Source organism: Phyllobates terribilis, unplaced genomic scaffold (assembly GCF_046119375.1).
Source record: "Phyllobates terribilis strain yellow unplaced genomic scaffold, ASM4611937v1 Scaffold_13__5_contigs__length_258822181, whole genome shotgun sequence".
Lineage (NCBI taxonomy): Eukaryota > Metazoa > Chordata > Amphibia > Anura > Dendrobatidae > Phyllobates > Phyllobates terribilis.
Window position 1 is genome coordinate 60,757,138 of NW_027362773.1, and position 21,806 is coordinate 60,778,943.

Here is a 21,806-nt window from a genome sequence, read left to right on the forward strand (position 1 = left end):
TGCCAAGAGTGTGCAAAGCAGTCATCAAAGCAAAAGGTGGCTACTTTGAAGAACCTAGTATATAAGACATATTTTCAGTTGTTTCACACTTTTTTGTTAAGTATATAATTCCACATGTGTTAATTCATAGTTTTGATCCCTTCAGTGTGAATGTACAATTTTCATAGTCATGAAAATACAGAAAAATCTTTAAATGAGGTGTGTCCAAACTTTTGGTCTGTGCTGTACATCCTTTACCGCTGTTCCGTTCACAGTCTATGGGACAGCTAGACTCAGTCAAGTAAAGCCCACGGCTTTCTCCAGCAGCCCTATGGAGAATGAATGGAGCTGCAGTCAAACATTTACACTGCCCCTCCATTCAAATAGGGGCCAAAGTGCCTTACTATGTTGATCAGTGGGGGTTACGGCGGTTGTATCCTGTGGATAGTTGATAATGTCTTGTAACCAGAATACCCCTTTAAAACTACTTTTATCCAATCAGAGAAGGTTGTATTAATAACTTTTTCGCTAACTCTATCTCCTCCATGTTCTCCGTAGGACGGTGAGTCTTAATTTATACATAAAACTCCTGCATCGCACCATGAAAAAAATCAAGGTATATCATATCCACAGGCACTTATCCAGCTGTTCCAGAGATAATTTCCATATTTTCTAGAGTTCCTGTAGTCCCTTGTTTTACACACAGTGGGGATTCAGTTTACACAGTGATTTTCAATTTGCCCAAGGCTTACTCCGTTTCTTTTCAAAGTTTATTACCTGTTTGTTTTCAGTATCCTTTGTGTATATTGACAGCTTTGGTTTCTCTCCATCTTTAAAAGTACATTGATCTTTACTATATGGGATTCCCTGTACCTATACTTGATACAACTATCTACCTGTTACCCAATCAGGCCAAATAAAATAGGCAAATTCTCCTTAGGTGGGCTGATTGCTTATCTATATATACAATCGTCTAATTCTGTCTGTTTGTCTGTAACGGAAATCCCTCGTCACTGATTGGTCGCGGGCTCCTGGCATGACCAATCAGTGACAGGTGCAGTCCGCCCGCGAATTGGCGCGGGATTAGAACCACGCTTCACTGATTGGTCGCGGCCGGCCGCGACCAATCAGCGATATTGGTGCGGCTACTTTAAATTAACCCCCCAATGTATCCCCCCGTGGCCCCTAATGAATTTCGTAACTACCTCATGTTGCCAATACTACCTATGCGCGGCTCTATTTCTGACCGCACACAGGCAGCAGCCGGCTCTTGCTTCCGCTTATGTCACGACTATTTGCGGCTGCAGCCTAGGGTCTCCTTTTCCGCATTCCACGGTGGGTGACGGGTTGTGGGCGGGGTTATCCCCCATCGCGTCACACCCAGCATCGACCACGCGCTCTCTCAATGAATGGGCGTGGGGTGGATGCCGAATGTGACGCGATGGGGGATAACCCCGCCCACAACCCGTCACTCACCGTGGAACGCGGAACAGGAGACCCCTGGCTGCAGCCGCAAATAGTCGTGACGTAAGCGGAAGCAAGAGCCGGCTGCAGCCGGGAGTCACGTGCTGCCTGTGCGCCGCGCAGAGGCAGTATTGGCAACATGAGGTATTTACGAAATTCATTAGGGGACCCGGGGGGATACATTGGGGGGTTAATTTAAAGTAGTGGACAACCCCTTTAAACCCCTCTTTGCTGATTTGGTCGCACTCGGCCGCGACCAATCAGCGATATTGGTGCGCAATTTAAACCCCGCTTCGCGGATTGGCCGCGCCCTGCTGGCCGCGACCAATCAGAGATATTGGTGCGGAATTTAACCCACAGTCACAGTGACACTTAGTTCAGTCACGTTTACTGAACAAGTTCTGTCAGTCACAGCGCCACGTAGTTCAGTCACGTTTACTGAACAAGTTCTGTCAGTCACAGTGCCACGTAGTTCAGTCACGTTTACTGAACAAGTTCTGTCAGTCACAGCGCACTGATACTTCTTTACTGTACGATATCACGATTTACGCTTCCTGTCTTCCAATGGGTCGTAAGCGAAAATTCGCCATTGAGGATGACAGAAAAGCAGCAGCAGCAAGGCAACGACAGCGTCGAGAGCAAGAGACACTTCAACAAACTGCCGCCAGACAAGCCCAGGATGCGGAATCCCACAGACAACGTTGCCAACAGGAAACACCACAACAAACTGCCACACGACAGGTAGAAGTAGCTGATTCACAGAGACAACGTCGGGAACAGGAGACACCACAACACACTGCCGCTAGGCAGGAACACAATGCCGAATCCCACAGACAACGCCGGGTGAATGAATCTCCACAATCCAGGGCAAACAGACAACAACACGATCGCCAAATTCATAAAAAACGAATGCTCTACCAACTAAGGCAAGCCCCGCAGAATATTCAACAACTTGCACGTTACGCAGCAGAGAACGAAACTACAATTATTGAACACTTCTGTGGGAATATGAATGCAGTTTGCTCTAAATACGACTCTGAATTTTATTGATTAAAAACTATCTGACAATCAGTGTACTCAATGCTGCCAAAAAGGAAAAGGTATGCTACCGAGACCTCACTACTCAGATCTGTTTGAGCAGTTGATGAAAGGAACGCATCAACACAGTAGAAAGTTTATGGAAAATATCAGAAGCATCAACAGTTCTCATGCGTTTGCTTCATTTGGTGCCAACATTGCACCGCCCCCTGGATTCGCACCGTATTCTTTTAAAATTCACGGTCAGATCTACCACCGCACTGGAACACTTCACCCAGAAATAGGACAACCACCAAAATGTGCACAATTATACATCCTTGATACAAATGAGGCTATGGAACAAAGGATGAACCTGAAAGAAAACAAAAAGTGTGATGCTGAACTGATGAACCAAATTGCCGTACATTTACAAAAAATCAGCCCATTTGCTGCCGCATATCGCATGCTAAAAGGCATCAAAGCTGAGGAGTAACAGAGGGCTATAAAAAATGGGACTGAAATGCCTGCTATTGTCATGGCCATTAAACAAGAACGTAAACAGGATCCCCGACTTTACAACAAACCACGTGTAAGTGAGGTTGCAGTTGTTTTTCAAAACCATGACGGAGAGCCGCCTTTTCAAAGGGATATATTAATCCATCTTAAGCCAGACCAAAACAACCCTTTGGTTCCTAAGACACAACGAATTAGCATTTTGCACAGCAACCTTGATGCTCTTCTGTATCCGCTATTCTTTCCAAGAGGTGATCAAGGGTGGCATGAAAACCTACACCAGCAAGGAACTTCAAGAAGAATTACACAGCTGCAGTACTAACGTTTTCTTCTGTCTGTCCGAAATTACTTCAATCCTATTTTAAACGGTGGGAAACTGACACAACAGTACTTAGTCGACGCATACGTTAAAATTGGAGCTAATCGTCTAAATTTCATACGAATAAACCAAAAACAACTTAAAGTTGAAGACTACTGCGTTCTTCAAGAACATTTGCAAAAACAATCAATTCAAAAGGGAATTCCAATTGGAAAAACAATAATTCTCCCATCGTCGTTTGAAGGTAGCCCCCCAACATGCAACAGCGTTATCAAGATGCAATGGCAATAGTAACAAAGTATGGAAGACCTGGCATTTTTGTGACTATGACCTGTAATCTTAAATGGCTGGAAATTACCGAAAATCTAGAACCCTGGCAACAAGTTGAACACAGGCCGGACTTAGTCGCACGCGTATTTTTACTGAAACTCAGCCTCCTTTTGAAAGACATCAAAAATGGGCTTTTTGGAACAGTCGTAGCAATGGTATACATAGAGTTTCAGAAACAAGGTCTCCCACATGCTCATATACTAATTATCTTAGACGCGGATTCCAAGTTTCGCACGGAGGAAGAAATCGACAACATAGTGTGGGCTGAAATTCCTAACCAAGAAAAGTATCCTGAACTGTATGATATTGTAGTCTCTCATATGGTTCATGGCCCATGCGATGTAACAAATCCAAAAAGTCCGTGCATGGAAAACGGAAAGTGTACAAAAGGGTTTCCAAAGGAGTTCAAACAGCACACTGTTAAAGACTTGGATGGCCACCCATCCTACCGGCGACAACACATTGATAACATTGTTCACATCAAAAAAATTATAAATAACTCATGGATAGTTCCAGAAAACCCTTACTTATCAAAACGCTACAACTGTCACATCAACGTAGAAATCTGTGCTTCAATAAAAAGTGTAAAATATCTTTTCAAGTACATCTACAAGAGGCATGACAAAGCTAACGTCGAAATACAACAGAAAACAGTCAATCACGATGAATCATCAACTTTTGTTGACTCAAGATGTGAGTGCTCCAGAAGCTGCTTGGAGGATATTTGCGTTTCCAATGCATTCACAGTCCCAAACAATTATACGTTTAGCTATTCATTTACCAAATCAACAGCAGCTTTATTTCTTTGAAAATGCTCAAGTCAAAGATGTCTCAAAAACTTTAAGCACGACGTCAATATTAATGGAATGGTTTTTGCTGAAACAACATGACGAAAACGCAAGGCAGTATTTGTATCGAGAGATTCCAGAGCATTACGTTTGGAATAAAACTTCTAATCCAAGACAACGAGGATTTAACAGATTAATTGGACGCATGTATACTGTTAGTGTCAAGGATCAAGAAAGATATTGCCTTCGGCTGTTACTACTGCTTGTGAAAGGAGCTACTAGTTATGACGATTTGAAAACAGTTAACGGAGTATTGCACGATACATTTAAAGCTGCAGCTTTGGCTTTAGGACTTCTATTGGATGATGCTGTGTGGAGACTTACTTTAGAAAATGCAGTTACCCTACATATGCCTAAGCAACTAAGTGAATTGTTTGCCTACATCTGCTTATTTGGACCGCCTACAAATCCGGCTCAACTTTGGACAAATTTCAAAGAACATAAAATTGAGGATTACTGCTTATGTCTTCACAACATAAGTGGAAATTGTCAAAATTGCAAATTTTATGCCATGCAAGATGTCCAAAATGTCTTACTACTGCATGGAAAAACGTTTTCAGACTTTAATTTGCCACAGCCTGCAATTCAAGTTCCACAAGTTCCAGAGTATGACGAAGCTTACGAATTATTGTTGGCAACAGAGAAGAGAAACTCCTTAAATGAACAACAACAGATTGCATATGAAATTATTGTGAGTACTTTTACGGATCCGAGTGGTGGAACCTCTGTGCCGCGGTGCAAGGAGGGACCCAGAGGGGCGTAACTAAGTACCAACTCAGACCGACCCTGGTCGTACGGCGGCTAACGACTCCGTGACCAGGGAGGGACCGAGCCAAGGGACCAGGTGCTACTCTGGGGACGACTTTGTAAGAGAGCAGGTGGCTCCCACGGGTCAGCAGACTGGGACTGACCGGTATAGCGGATGGACGCAACAAGCAGGCAGAAGTCTCAGGGTAGTTGACAGGCGGTCACGGCACGTGATGGCGGAGCAGGTAGAAGTCTCTAGGTTAGCAGACAGGTAGTCACGGCAAGTGACAGCAGGAGCCTCCAGGTAGGCTAACAGGTGGTCACGGCAAGTGACGGCCAAGCAGGCTGAAGTTTCTAGGTTAGCGGGCGGGTGGTCACGGCAAGTGACAGCAGGAGCCTCCAGGTAGGCTATCAGGTGGTCACGGCAAGTGACGGCTGAGCCTCCAGGTAGGCTAGCAGGTAACAGGCGAGTGCTCCCAGGTGAGCGGGCTAGCAGGCACAGCAGGTAGCAGGCAGGTAACTGGCAGGTGCTTCCTGGTAAGCAGGCGGACTTGCCCATAGACAGACTGGCGGGTTGAACGGAAGACAGACTGTCAGGCTGGAGAGTAGTCAGACTGGCGGACTGGAACAGTTGTCAGGCTGGCAACTGGACCTGAGGGCTGAAGCAGAGGTAAGTATGCTGTGCATCAACTATTGCTCGTGCACCTCCATTTTGGAGGAGGTGCCTTATATATGGGAGGTCCTCCGGCTATTGGCCGGGGACTCCTTAGGACGGCGCGCGCAGCCCCTTTAAGAGAGGGGGAGCGCGCGCGCTCCCTAAGCACAGTGCCCAGGAAGCTGCGCACGCCGGCAGCAGCAGGAAGGGGAGCGCAGGAGGACGCCGCGCGGGGAGGTGAGAGGGACGGAGTCTCTGCCTGGCAGGGGGCAGAGACGCCGATATTACAAGTGCTATAGAAAACCAAGCAGATGCAAGGCCAAAGTGTTTCTTTATTGACGGTCCAGGAGGGAGCTGTAAAACATACCTCTATGAAGTTTTAATGCATCACGTCAGAAGGTTGGGAAAAGTCGTATTGCCATCGGCTTTTACGAGGAGGTCGCACTATCCATTCACTTTTTGGGATACCAGTTCCAGTCAATGAAATCTCCGTTTCCAGAATAAAACAAGACACATTTGCAGGAAGACAGTTAAACCACGCAAATCTTTTGATACTTGACGAGTGCGCCATGGCACCCAAATACGCTTTGAGCTTAATTGACAGACTTCTGCGTGAAGTAATGACTATAGATGTTGCTGACAAAAATGAAATTCCGTTTGGAGGTAAAGTTTTTGTCATTGGCGGAGATTTTAGGCAATGCCTTCCAGTCATACCAAATGGAACAAGAACAGATGTTATTGAGTCCAGCTTAAAAATGGCTGACCTTTGGAAACAGTTTAATAAGCTCCAACTAATTAACAACATGCGATCTTCAGACCCAGAGTACAGTAAGTGGCTTCTTAAACTTGGTAACTGTGAACTTAGCAACGAATACAACCTTGGAGAAGACATTATTGAAATACCAGAAGACATGTTGTGCACTGACTTCATCTTAAGTAATGTTTTTGGACAATGCGTTGAAATTTATGTGAATGCCCAAAGCAGTGTTGAGAGGGCCCCTTCCCATGCAATTCTCTGTCCCAACAACGATGATGTGGCTCTGCTAAATTCCCGTCTGATGGATAGAATGCCTGGAAAGTATAAGTTGTACAAAAGTGATGATTCAGTGGATGTAGACAATGAAGATGAACGAGAGCATTATCCAGTTGAATTTTTAAATAGTCTTACGCCATCAGAAATGCCATCCCACAGACTACAACTCAAAGTTGGAACAATCGTAATTTTGCTGCGAAATCTAAATACAAAAAATGGTCTATGTAATGGAACTCGCCTTATTGTTACTGGACTCCACTCCCACGTAATTCAAGCAAGAGTGATCACTGGATCAGCAAACGGAGACGAAGTGTTCATTCCACGCATTGATTTATGTCCTTCAGACACCGGTCTTCCATTTAGGCTTCGGCGTCGACAGTTTCCAGTAAAAACAGCTTTTGCCATGACAATAATAATAATAATTTTTTATTTTTATAGCGCTAACATATTCCGCAGCACTTTACAAATTTTAGGGGGGACTTATACAGACAATACAGAATAAGCATATTTCATATCGAAAGGAGTGAGGGCCCTGCTCGCAAGCTTACAGTCGATGAGGAAATGGGGGAGACACAAAAGGTAGAATGAACATATATTGTATAATGCAGCCTTGATATACTAAATAGGATAAATAATACATGGACTGGTCGTCTGTCAGTATGTGTGCAGTCCTGACCGAGGCTATTATGTGCATGGTTGGTATTAGTGTTGAGCCACCCCCGTAGTGTTCGAGTTCGGTTCGGTTCGTCGAACACCCGTGTGTTCGCCGAACTGTTCGTCGAACACCTTCGAACACCGTTAAAACCAATGGCAGGCAAACAAAAACACATAGAAACACATAGAAAACACCTTCAAAGGTGTCCAAAAGCTGACAAACTGCTCAGAAGACACATCTAACACATGGAAAAGTGACAAGTACATATAGTCATGCGAAAAGAAAAGAGGTGGAGGAGTAAAAGGAGGGGGAGACACAGATATAGGCATGTCATGCCCTTCTAAAATCCAAAAAGTGAGAAGCCGACACGTTCAGTCCGCTCCTGCCCGTGCCACCTCCGCGTCGCCGGGTTTGTGCCAGAGCCGCGGTGAACCCTGACGGCCAGCCCCCCTCTCCCAATACTGGTGCCTGTCCGCTGGTGGGTCGAGCGAGCCCCCCTGTGGTGGAGGCAGCTCTAAGCTTTTTAATTTAAATTGTCTCTCTAATTTGAATGAATACACTTTAAATCCATTTACAAGGATCTATTGGAGGGCAAGTCTCATGCCAGCAGCCGCGTAATTCCAGCTCCAGTAGCGTCCACTAAAGCTGCTGCAGTTAAAAAGCTTTTATAAGGATCGAGCTCGGCTGTCCACCGCAAGGCATCCTACTCCCAGTCCCAGCCCCTATGCCTTGGGGTGCCTCCTGATGCTCTTCACTGAGTATCCCGTGGTCCCGAAGCATTTCCTTTGAAAAAATTAAGTGTCCAAACTACAGGTGGTGTAGCTTGCTTAACAGCCGGGATAATCCGCTGACTAGCAGACACTGCTACTAGGCACAAAGTATTTCCTGGACTAGATGCAGTTAAAAATTTGTAACTAGATACTCTCGTTGGATGCTGAGAAAGCATTCCATAGAGTCTCCTGGCACGCCATATATGATTCTCTTAAAAAGCTTGGGGTAGGGGTCTAGGGGACCCTTTTATAGCCAAAATCACGGCCCTGTATCGCAATACGTCACCTAGGCTGAAGATAAATGGAACTGTAGCACCCTGAGGGCTCGGTTGCTACAGAGGTATTGCACCTCACCCAGAGGTGTGATATCTCACTCTCAGGTAAGGATGTAGTGTGGATCAGGACCCGACACCTGCATGCATTACACCACATTGCCGTGGGGCAGGGCGACCAATATGCCCCTGAGATGGGCACGACAGTCCCTGTCCCTGGCTGGAGTGGGGGGAGGGAACACTGAGGAAGGGGAACCCTGTAGTGCAGGAGCAGGGAGGAAGCAGTTCCTGGGTGCATTGAGAAGGGAGTATAAAAGGTGGGCACCATCTTAGTTCAGTGCAGAGAAGTCTGAGCAGAAGTGGCAGGGAGCAGGGGCTCTGCATGAGCTCTGCTCCGGAGGCGGGCCTAGTAACAGAGGTCCAGGCCTGGAAGAGGGAGAAGGAAGGAAGAGGAGCGGAGAAGGCTCCAGGAACGAGGAACGAAGGGATCCCAGGGGTGCGGACGGGCGAGTCGCCACCGAACGCCCGAATCCACCTGCGTGGAGGGGTCAGGCCAAAGGGGGAGACCGGTCCCCGAAACTAGTGGAGGCAGGAAACGACCCTCAGCTAGAAACAGGAGGCTGTGACATTTTATGTGGCGCAGCCCCTCGCTACACCCGCTAGGAAGGCACCACATAGGGTCAGGGAAACTGGCGCCAAGTTTACCAAGAGGAGGCCCGAGGCAGCCGGACAGAAGGGTTGGTAAGAAAGGCCAGACAAAGGACACACAAAGGGGGTCCTGTGAAGCGCTCCAAAGTTATCTGGGAGTTGTCTGAGCCCCTCACCTGGTGAGCACAGTACGACGTGGGCAGCCGTTACCTGCAGACGTGGTCTGGATAATAAGAACTGTGAGTAAAGGCCCTGGACTGCATCACTGACTCCGTGGCGTTACTGCTGCTGCCCTGCACCATCACCCCCATCCTCCGCATACACTGCCCTGAGGCTATACTCCTCCCGTGGGGAGTTATGCTACGCTCTGCTGCACCCACAACACCAGCCTCAGCGGTCTGCCCTGGAGCGGCGGTTCACTCTGACCGCAATCCACGGGTGGCGTAGTCGGACATTTAAACATCAAAACCACATAAATAGTTCCGCCACTGGTTTGACCGCCCTGAGCCACGGAACCGGGTCGCCGCCACGGAGACTACAACCACCAGCATCCACCAAAAAGGGTCCGGCTCCGGGTGTCCCAAGGCCCAGGGGGCGCGTCAGAACATTTTCATCACCTTTCACAATCACCAATGGGACAAGGCAGGGATGTTCTCTGTCCCCTCTCTTATACATCCTAGTGACGGAGCACCTGCTCTCATCAATTCGCCATAACCCCAATATTAGGTGGATTGAGGTGGGAGGCACCGAGTACAAGTGCTCTCTATTTGCTGATGATGTCCTAGTATATATCACTCAATCACATATATCCATCCATGCTGTTATGGCTGAAATAGATCACTTTGTTACATGGTCAAATTTTAAAATCAATGCAGCGAAGTCTGAGGCCCTCGATGTCTCCCTCCCCAAATCCATATAGGATTCCATCCAGTCCAACTTTCCCTTTGCCTGGCCCTCACAGGGTATCAAATACTTAGGAATTCCTATTCATAGAGACCTCTCCCATCTATGTTATCTTAATTTTGGGCCCTTTATTGAACAACTCCATACAGACCACGGTTGGCAAGTTAGAACTGTAAGATTCACTACGTGAACCACTGGTGTTTTGTGGAAAAGCACATGTACACTGTGTTCCAAATTATTATGCAAAAAGTGTTTAGGAGTGATAAGGGAAGAATTTGTTTGTTTGTCAGTTAAACTCATTGATGGTGATGTGTGTCAGGGCTCTTTATATCACTGTAAGCAATTGCAGACACCTGTGCTAATTAGTTTGGCAGGTGTGTCCAATGAAAGGCAAGACTACTTAAGAAGGCTGTCTCACATTATTAAGCAGCCTACATTTTCTGCCAAAATGGGAAAGAAAAAGGATGTGTCGGCTGCTGAGAAGCAACAAATTGTGGAGTGTTTAGGTCAAGGCATGACTACAATCAACATTGTGCGATGATCAGGATGAAGTGTCTTGGCAATCAAGAAGTATGTAGCTGATTCACAGTACACACGTGTGCGTGCTGATAAGGGCAAATTGAGGACTCTTTCCTACAGGCAATTACGTCAGGTTGAAAGAGCAGCGGCAAAAAAGCCTTGTCATAGCAGCAGACAAGTTTTTGAAGCTGCTGGTGCCTCCAACGTCCCCCGAACAACAAGATGCAGGGTCCTTCAGAGGTTTGCAGCTGTGCATACGCCATCCTGTCGACCTCCTCTATCCACTTCACACAAGCAGAAACGGCTCCAGTGGGCCAAACATTACATGAAGACTGATTTCAAAACTGTTTTGTTCACGGATGAGTGCCGTGCAGCGCTCGATGGTCCAGATGGATGGAGTGGAGGATGGCTGGTTGATGGACACCCCACGCAAACACGGCTACAGCGCCAACAAGGAGGAGGTGGAGTAATGTTTTGGGCTGGAATCATGGGGAGAGAGATTGTCGGCCCCTTTAGGATCCCTGAAGGCGCTAAAGATGAACTCCATAATGTATGTGGATTTTCTCAAACAGCACTTCCTGCCATGGTTCAAGAAGAAGAACCGTGTATTTCACAGCAAGATCATTTTTTTGCATGATAATGCACCATCTCATGCTGCACATAAAACATCTGCATCTCTGGTTGATATGGGCATAAAAGGGGACAAACTTATGGTGTGACCCCCATGCTCCCCTGACCTCTACCCCATTCAGAACCTTTGGAGCATCATTAAAAGGAGTGTCTATGATGGCGGGAGGCAGTTCACATCTAAGCAACAGCTCTGGGAGGGTATTCTGTCCTCATGCAAAACAATTGAAGCAGAAACCATCCAAAACCTGACAAATTCAATGGACGAGAGAGTTCAGAAGCTCCTTTCGAACAAGGGGTCCTATGTGAAAATGTAACATCACCTAGAATAAAGTTTTGAGTTGAAAACTGTTTGATTTCAGTTTCTAACAACCTGCTAATGCTTATAATCTCAAAAATGACCATTTTTTTGGTCTTTATTAAAATGAAAAGGTTGATCGAAAAGTTTGGGGGATCTAAGAGTGTGGCAACCCAGTAGTCATGATTACTTCGAATTCTGACAATATGAGGGTCATGCTGCAGGTAGTGCAGCAAGAAGGCACTTATGTGTCTTGCGCATCTCGGAGCCCCAAAATTATTTTCCGGGCTAGATGCAGCTAAAAATTATTATTAATTTTAAATCTGGTGAAGCTTTAGTATAGATGGCCTAATAGGATCAGTGCTGCACACTGCTACAAAGCCCAAATTATTTTCCAGTCAAGATACAGATAAACATGATTAGTAATTTGAAAGCTTAAAACGGTTGGTAGGGTGATTTTAACCAATCATCAAGCTTTTACTCTCCCCAGGATGACACAGGGGTAGAAAAGTCGTTTCGGATCCATGATTTGTTCATCTTTATGAACGTGAGTCTGTCTACATTATCAGTGGAGAGCCGCGTGCGCTTATCTGTCAGCACACCACCAGCAGCGCTGAACACACGTTCAGACAGAACGCTGGCTGCGGGGCATGACAAGATCTCCAAGGCGTAAGTGGCTAGCTCCGGCCATTTATCCAGATTGGAAGCCCAAAAAGAGCAAAGGTCCAGTGACACAGTCATGGCTTCAATGTTTACTTGGAGATACTCCTGTACCATCGTCTCTAGGCGTTGACTATGTGTCAGACTTCTTGTCTCCTGTGGCCTTGCAAAGGATGGGCTAAAAAAGTGGTGAAATGATTCCGCAAAATTGATGTTACCAGCAGATACTGTAGTTCTGTTACGGTTTGAGTGCTGAACACTTGACGGTCCCACGGTTGGCAAGTTGGAACTGTGAGATTCACTACGTGCACCACTGGTATTTTGTGGAAAAGCACATGTAAGATTCTGCAACAGTCTCTGCTGATACTCCTGCATGCGTGCATCCCTTTCTATGGCAGGAAAAATTTCTGCAAATTTACTTTTGTACCGGGGATCTAACAGTGTGGCAACCCAGTAGTCAGGATTATTTCTAATTCTCACAATTCGAGGGTCATGTTGCAGGTAGTGCAGCAAGAAGGCACTCATGTGTGTTGCGCATCCAGGAGCACCAAGTCCCTGTTGTGTTGGTGGCGAGGTAACAATCATGCTTCCTTCCTCTGTCCTCTCCCCCCAACCTCACACAACAGAAATGTGATCAAGGTCTCCCTCATCTGATGAGTCTTCCATCAGTTCGTCCTCCACTTCTTCCTGGGCTCCTGCACCTTCCTCACTAGTTTGGCTGCTACCATGCGCCCTGGTAAAACCATCTCCCCCACCCTCACATGCCTGCCGCCTTGGTGCTGCCGACCGTCTGGACCTTGCAGATCTTAGCCCTTCCGCATACAACTCCTCCTCCTCTACTTCCTCCACCTCCTCTTGTGCCACCACCTGACTCCGAATTCTGTTTAACATGTGCTCCAGCATGTAAATCACCGGAATAGTCATGCTGATAATGGCATCGTCAGCACTAAACATCTTCGTCGCCATTTCAAAACTATGCAGAAGGGTGCATAGGTCCCTGATCTGAGACCACTCCTCCAGCGTGATTTGCCCCACCTCTGGATCTCGTTGGCCCAGGCTATACGTCAGAACGTATTGCACCAGGGCTTGTCGGTGCTGCCACAGTCGCTGCAACATGTGCAGAGTTGAATTCCACCGGGTAGGCACATCGCATTTTAGCCGGTGAAGTGGCAGGCCCAACGACTTCTGTAGAGATGTAAGTCGCTGAGCTGCGGGATGCGAACGGCGGAAGTGAGCACACAGCGACCGTGCCCCTCTGCAGAAGGCCATCTAGTCTGGCATAGTGGGCTAAAAATTGCTGGACAACCAGGTTCAACACGTGAGCCATACAAGGCACGTGTGTGACATTGCCCCGGCGAAGGGCCCCACCCAGGTTTGCAGCATTGTCGCACACGGCCTTCCCTGGTTTCAGGTCCAGTGGAGACAACCATTCATGAAATTGGTTCTCCAGAGCTGACCACAACTCCTCAGCTGTGTGACTCACATTTCCCAGACATTTCAATGTAAAAACCGCCTGATGACGTTGAGCCCTACTGCCAGCATAGTAAGGAGGTGTGCAGGATCCCTTCTGCACAGTTAGAAAGCTTGTGGCATGACCAGACAGGCTTTGGGTGCAGGTGGAAGACCGAGAGGAGGTTGAGGAGGCAGAAGCAGTGGAGGAACTTTGACATAAAGAGGATTGACGCACAACTCGTGGGGACGGCAAGACTTGGACAGCAGCCCCTTGTCCTGCTGTCACCATAGTTACCCAGTGCCCAGTCAGCGACATGTAACGCCCCTGTCCATGCCTACTCGTCCAAGTGTCTGTGGTGAAATGCACCCTGTCACACACAGAGTTTCTCAAAGAAGCGGTGATGTTGTGTGCGACATGCTGGTGGAGCGCAGGCACACCTTTCTTTGAGAAGTAGTGCCGACTGGGCATCTGGTACTGGGGCACTGCGACGGACATAAGGTCTCGAAAATCCTCTGTGTCCACCAGGCGGAAAGGCAGCATTTCTGTAGCCAAGAGCTTGCAGATGGTGAAATTCAACCTCTTAGCTTTCTCATGGCTAGGAGGAAATAGTCTTTTACTTGTCCACATCTGAGGGACCGCGGGCTGGCTATTGTGCTTAGACGGGGTTGATAAGGGTGTCCCCGGCAAACTGCCGGTCTGTGAGGAAGATGCAGGCGGACATGTTAGGTTGCCTTGATCCAAAGGTGGTGCTATCGATGTCGGACAGCGCTCAACACCAGCTGGTGTTACCACCTCCAAAGAAAATGATGACCTGCCAATCACGCTGGCTGTTGCGGGTAAAGAGGTGGCAGGTCTGCGCCCCAAAACAGGTGTGACTGCTGTCCCCCCAGTCACAGAGGATGAAGAGGCCGCGGATGCACAAGATATGGCAGACGGTGGTTGGCCCGGCCGGCTAGGCCGCATTGTAGCACACTGAGCTTCCCACTGCAACTTATGCTTCATGTCCATGTGCCGGTTCATGCATGAAGTACTCAAACTATGTATTTTTTGGCCTCTACTTAGCTTTTGCTGACAAATGTTACAGATAACACGAGTTGGGTCATCTTTATCGATCTGAAAAAATGCCCAGGCTATGCAAGGCTTAGCACCCATGCGACCTGAAGAGCCACCACGACTTGTGGTGAGAGGCAGAGTTGTGTTTGAGGATGCAGTTGTTGACGTGCTTCCAGTACTACGTCTCTGTCCAGGAAGGCGCAACCTGACCTCGTCGTCACTAGCATCTTCCTCCACCTCCTCTGCTGACCTCATCTCTTGGCTGACTGTGGGTTGACAGTAAGTGGGATCTCCAACCTCTTCATCATCACCCTGTGCGTTATCACACCCGTCGTCCTCAGAGCCAACCTGTTCCTGCCCTGACAAAAAACTAAAGTTGTCGCTCCAATCAGGTATTTGAGTCTTATCATCGTCTTCCTCATTGTCTCCACCAACAGGAGTTACAGTTTGGGAATGAGGGTCTACATTATGGTCAGAACCTTCTGCGTCTGGTCCTGGATCCGACTCATAAAGATTCTGGGCATCAGTGCAGATCATTTCCTCGTCTGGATTCACAGAAGCGCTGGAGTCGACCTCTGATTCCCAGGCTATAGTATGAGTAAACAGCTCTGCAGACTCAACCATCTGTTCTACCTCATACTCAGACGGGCAGCTGGAGATTTGGGAGCTGTGAGGAAGCAAGTGCGATTGGGGTGACACCTTTGAGGACTGGAGTATTTGTGATGTTGAAGTTGATGTGGAGGAGAGCCCACTTAAAGGAGCACTTGATATCCGTTGAAGCACCTGCTGTTTTTGTGCCTCATCTGGAATTTGTAGCGATTGGCGTGGCCGTAAGAAAGGGATCTTATCACATTGTCCGCTAAAAGAAGTAGACATTTTAGTTTGGCTGGAAGATGGTCTTTCTTCTGCAGATGTTACTGTTGCTTTAACACCTACCCCACGGACACAACCTTTTTTCCCCTTCCCAACACGCCTATTCCCCTTTCCACCAGCAGCAGGCCTTTTTCCACTCATTTTGGTGGTTAACTAATTCACAACTCTGGAGTTGTTTGCACAAAAAAACAATGGATGGGAACCGAGCAGAGCTGAGTGGCCAAACTGTGGTATTAGGCCAAAACTATTGGCTGGGTTAGATGCAGAAAAAAATTATATTCAATTTGCAACCTGATGGAGGTCAGTATAGATGGACTAATAGAACAAGTCCCACACACAGCTAGAAGCCCAAATATTTTTTCAGAGGTAGATGCAGAAAAAATTTTTATTCAGTTTGCAACCTGATGGAGGTCTGTATAGATGGATTAATAGAACAAGTCCCACACACAGCTACAAGCCCAATATTTTTTCAGAGGTAGATGCAGAAAAAAAATATATTCAGTTTGCAACCTGATGGAGGTCAGTATAGATGGACTAATAGAGAAAGTCCCACACACTGCTAGAAGGCCAAATATTTTTTCAGAGCTAGATGCAGACAAAAAATTATTTTGAATTTGCAACCTGATGGAGGTCAGTATAGGTGGACTAATAGAACAAGTCCCACACACAGCTAGAAGCCCAAATATATTTTCAGAGGTACTGTAGATGCAGCTAAAAATTATTTTTAATTTGCAACCTGATGGAGGTCAGTATAGATGGACTAATACAACAAGTCCCACACACAGCTAGAAGCCCAATATTTTTTCAGAGGTAGATGCAGAAAAAACTTATATTCAGTTTGCAACCTGATGGAGGTCAGTATAGATGGAGTAATAGAACAAGTCCCACACACAGCTAAAAGCCCAAATATTTTTTCAGAGGTAGATGCAGATAAAAATTATTTTTAATTTGCAACCTGATGGAGGTCAGTATAGATGGACTAATAGAGAAAGTCCCACACACTGCTAGAAGGCCAAATATTTTTTCAGAGCTAGATGCAGATAAAAATTATATTCAATTTGCAACCTGATGGAGGTCAGTATAGATGGACTAATAGAACAAGTCCCACACACAGCTAGAAGCCCAAATATTTTTTCAGAGGTACTGTAGATGCAGATAAAAATTATTTTTAATTTGCAACCTGATGGAGGTCAGTATAGATGGACTAATAGAGAAAGTCCCACACACTGCTAGAAGGCCAAATATTTTTTCAGAGCTAGATGCAGAAAAAACTTATATTCAGTTTGCAACCTGATGGAGGTCAGTATAGATGGACTAATAGAGAAAGTCCCACACACTGCTAGAAGGCCACATATTTTTTCAGAGGTAGATGCAGAAAAAAATATATTCAGTTTGCAACCTGATGGAGGTCTGTATAGATGGATTAATAGAACAAGTCCCACACACAGCTAGAAGCCCAATATTTTTTCAGAGGTAGATGCAGAAAAAAATATATTCAGTTTGCAACCTGATGGAGGTCAGTATAGATGGACTAATACAACAAGTCCCACACACAGCTAGAAGCCCAATATTTTTTCAGAGGTAGATGCAGAAAAAAATATATTCAGTTTGCAACCTGATGGAGGTCTGTATAGATGGATTAATAGAACAAGTCCCACACACAGCTAGAAGCCCAATATTTTTTCAGAGGTAGATGCAGAAAAAAATATATTCAGTTTGCAACCTGATGGAGGTCAGTATAGATGGACTAATACAACAAGTCCCACACACAGCGAGAAGCCCAATATTTTTTCAGAGGTAGATGCAGAAAAAAATATATTCAGTTTGCAACCTGATGGAGGTCTGTATAGATGGATTAATAGAACAAGTCCCACACACAGCTAGAAGCCCAATATTTTTTCAGAGGTAGATGCAGAAAAAAATATATTCAGTTTGCAACCTGATGGAGGTCAGTATAGATGGACTAATACAACAAGTCCCACACACAGCTAGAAGCCCAATATTTTTTCAGAGCTAGATGCAGAAAAAAATTATATTCAATTTGCAACCTGATGGAGGTCAGTATAGATGGACTAATAGAATGATGCTATGTCCAAAAGATTTTACTTCACTAGGTGCAGTAAAAAAATTGGTATTCTATACACAGGTGGTATATCTTGCAACACAGATAGGCTACTCCACTGACTAACACACTCTGCAATAGGCCAAAAAGGATTAGCTTTGCTAGATTCAGCCAAATGCTGTGAAAAAAACTTGCACAGCACTGGCACAGACCTGCCTGGCAAAAACTGATAGGAACTGATGTAACCTAGTCCTGAAAAGGACTCCAATTACAATTAGTCTTTACTCCCACAATCTATCTATTTAAGAGCACAGACCTGCCTGATAAAAGTCGTAGGAAATGCTGTAACCTAGTCCTTAAAAGGACTGCAATCACAACTATTCCCTACTCCCAAGCTATCTGTAGATTTGTGCGAAAATTTACTTGAAATTAACAAGGTATAGCGCACACAGCAACAGCGGTGCCATCTAACACGCAGCTGCAGCAGTGAGAAAATGGTGGCGACGGGGAAAATGGCTTGGTCTTATAGGGCAAGGACATGTGACATACACTGCCAATGACACATGCCCTTGCTTGTGTGAAAAAAAGCACTTCGCTCCGTGTGTGCGCTGCTGATAGGCTGACAGATTGCACCTCCCCACTGTAAATGCGGGAAAGAGAAAAAAAAAATGGAGATCTTCATTGTTCCTGCAGAGATCCATCCCCTGCCCCTCCCCCCACCCCGCTGTACACTCAAACTGCGTATTAACATTAATTTTCATCATTACTGAGAAAAAATCCAGTTATGATTTTGGTGCACGAACAGTTATCGAACATAACCTCGAACAGCCGAATTTTTCTCAAATTGTTCGTGTTCGCCGAACGGCTCGAACACCGCCCAAAACAGCTCGAATTTGAGATTGGCAAACAGTTCGAGCAGAACAACGCTCATCTCTAGTTGGTATGAACCTGAAAATGAAGAAGATTTTATTATGGGGAAAACTGGGACGGACAGATAGTGTGTGGAGGCGATACGCCAGTCTAAAGAAATGGGTTTTTAGGGTCCGCTTGAAACTGTGGGTATTGGGAATTAATCAAACTTTAATAATAAGTCAAAAAGTCAAACTCTACACCGTGTTGGCATATATCTACCGGAGTTTTTGGTCATGGACAACTCTACCTTGCATTTTCAAGAGTTAAAATGAGATCCAACGTCAAGGTGCAAGTTCTTCATACCCCTTTACAAGGAAAGTTGCTTATAGATAGTCAAAACGCATTCACAAGAAATGTGGTGTAAAAAAATATTTTGGGTTGATATTGTTAACAAATATATTATAGTGTCGATGTACTTCTTTCGTCCGATGATTTATTTAAATACAGTTAGATATTCATGTAATGGTTTATATATTTTGATGATCTGTTTAATAATTTCTTTCAGTTGTATTAAGTTCTATGAGCAATAAAAGTTAATGATAATGTATATATTTTACCCGGAAAATCCTGTGTATTCATTGCATTATTCTTAAATCTTCATAAATAAACTACATACATATCCTAGAATACCCGATGCGTTAGAATCGGGCCACCATCTAGTCAATTAATAATAAAGGTCAATTTGCTCATCTGTATTTGAATTAACTGGAGTGGGATAGTAGAAAAACTTAATCGGAGCAGTTAGGGAAGGTCGGTGTGGTATGTGTCCCCGGTGCCAGGAAACACCACCAAGGTGAATATTTGGCACTAGTGAAAAAAAAGCATCATTGCAAGTTAATATGACCCCATACATGAGATATTGGCTGAACCTGGCAAATATGCCTGTATGGACTGACCAACGATCTAGTGGTTATAAAGGTGACCCTACTCTTCCCTGGCAGCAACAGTCGAAGGAAAAAAAAATACATTAACTGAACAGGAGGGTAGGTGTAATCTAGAGTTTACATGGTCGTTTGTTTCCACTCTTCCTTGCACCCAGTTGTTCCTGGTGACAGCCTCTATCTATAAATCAACAATAAGTGCACATGATGCAGAACAGCCTTATGTTAATTATGAGGGTACTTTCATTCATTACAAAGTGATAAAAAAATGCAGCTCTGGCAATGTTAAAACCAAATATGGTGCACGTGAAAACAATGGTTATGTTGACTCTACGTTAAACTAACCCTCCTGTTTGGTTAATGGGTGGTGGGTAAAGTTATATGAAATAACTGTTTATCAGTGAATGGTGTTGAAGCCTACAAGAATTTTCAATTGTTTCATTACCAAGCTAAAAATCTCATGCTCTTTTTAATATACTCCTTCAGATTGTGGCTCCACATTGAGGTAGGCAGAATTATGCAGAACCCGCTGATCTCAGGTGTCTTTGCATTTTGTATATTTTTAACTGTTGAGCATTTTGTACCACTCCGGCTACCCGCTGCATTTTGGATCAGATGAGAAAGAGCTTGTTACAGCTTAGGTTACCCTCGTCTCCTTTTTCCATGGATCTACTGTATGTGAGACCCCAGCTTCCCGCTGCATTTTGGATCAGATGAGAGAAAGCTTGTTACAGCTTAGGTTACCCTCGTCTCCTTTTTCCATAGATCTATGTGAGACCTTCTCTTTAAAGTTCCCTTTGTTCTGGGCAGATAAGCTGGTTCTATTGTTATACAATGAGTGACACAGGTGGAAGAGGTGCTGAAATATCAGCGGGATGATGGTTGAGGGAACTTGCATGTTCTACAGCCATGGCCGAAAATGTTGTCAACCTTTAAATTGTTCCAGAAAATGAAATATTTCTCCCAGAAAATTATTGCAATTACACATGCTTTGTTATACACATGTTTATTTCCTTTGTGTGTATTGGAACAACACTAAAAAGCAGAAGAAAAAAAATCAAATTGGACATAATTTAACACAAAACCCTAAAAATGGGCCCGGCAAAATTGTTGGCACTCAACTTAATATTTGGTTGCACCCCCTATGGAATAAATAACTACAATCAATTGCTTCCTATAAACATCAACAAGCTTCTTACACCTCTCAACTGGAATTTTGGACCTCTCTTCTTTTCCAAACTGCTCCAAGTCTCTAATATTTGAATCCTAGAATTATAGAATGTTAGAGTTGGAAGGGACCTCCAGAGTCAGTGTCCAACTCCCTGCTCAATGCAGGATTCACTAAACCATCTCAGACAGACTTCTGTCCAGCCTCTGTTTAAAGACTTCCTTTGAGGGAGAATTTCCCACCTCTCGTGGAAGCCTGTTCCATTCATTGATCACCCTCACTGTCAAAAAGTTTTTTTCTAATATCTAATCTGTATCTTCTCCTTTTCAGTTTCATTCCATTGCTTCTTGTTTTTGCATTTGCATATGAGAATAAGGATGATCCCTCTACACTGTGACATCCCTTCAGATATTTGTAGACAGCTATTAAGTCTCCTCTTAGTCTTCTTTTTTGCAAGCTAAACATTCCCAGATACTTTAACCGTTCCTTGTAGGACTTAGTTTGCAGTCCTCTCACCATTCCCGTAGCTCTTCTTTGAACTTGCTTCAGTTTTTCAATGTCTTTTTTAAAATGTGGTGCCCAGAACGGGACACAGTATTCCAGATGGGGCCTGACCAAGGAGGAGTAGATTGGGATAATTATTTCAAGTGATCTAGACTCTATGCTTCTCCTAATACATCCCAGAACTGTGTTTGCCTTTTTTGCTGCTGCATCACACTGCTGACTCGTGCAGTCTTTGATCTATTAGTATACTTATCGTATATACTCAAGTATAAGCCGACCCAAATATAAGCCCAGCCACCTAATTTTACCACGAAAAACTGGGTAAACTTATTGACTCGAGCATAAGCCTAGGGTGGGAATTGCAGCAGCTACTGGTAAATTTCCCCATCCAGGTAAGTATTGCTCACTCATCACTAATCCTGGTATGCATGGCCCCCTCATCCCCAATCCTGGTATGCATGGCCCCCTCATCCCCAATCATGGTATGCATGGTCCCCTCATTCCCAATCCTGGTATGCATGGCCCCATCATACCCAATCCCGGTATGAATGGCCCCATCATCCCCAATCCTGGTATCTATGGCTCCCCTCATCCTAATCCTGGTATGCATGGCACCCCTCATCCCCAATCGCGGTATGCATGG

At 45.2% G+C, this 21,806-nt stretch overlaps 1 protein-coding gene and 1 pseudogene across 3 annotated transcripts in view; both read left to right on the forward strand.

The window, feature by feature from the left end:
* ELP4 (elongator acetyltransferase complex subunit 4) overlaps positions 1–21,806 on the forward strand; it is a 442,046-nt gene that overhangs the window by 298,676 nt on the left and 121,564 nt on the right. The window lies entirely within an intron of this gene.
* The window catches only part of LOC141174470 (uncharacterized), a 34,360-nt pseudogene that overhangs the window by 12,017 nt on the left and 537 nt on the right, over positions 1–21,806 (forward strand).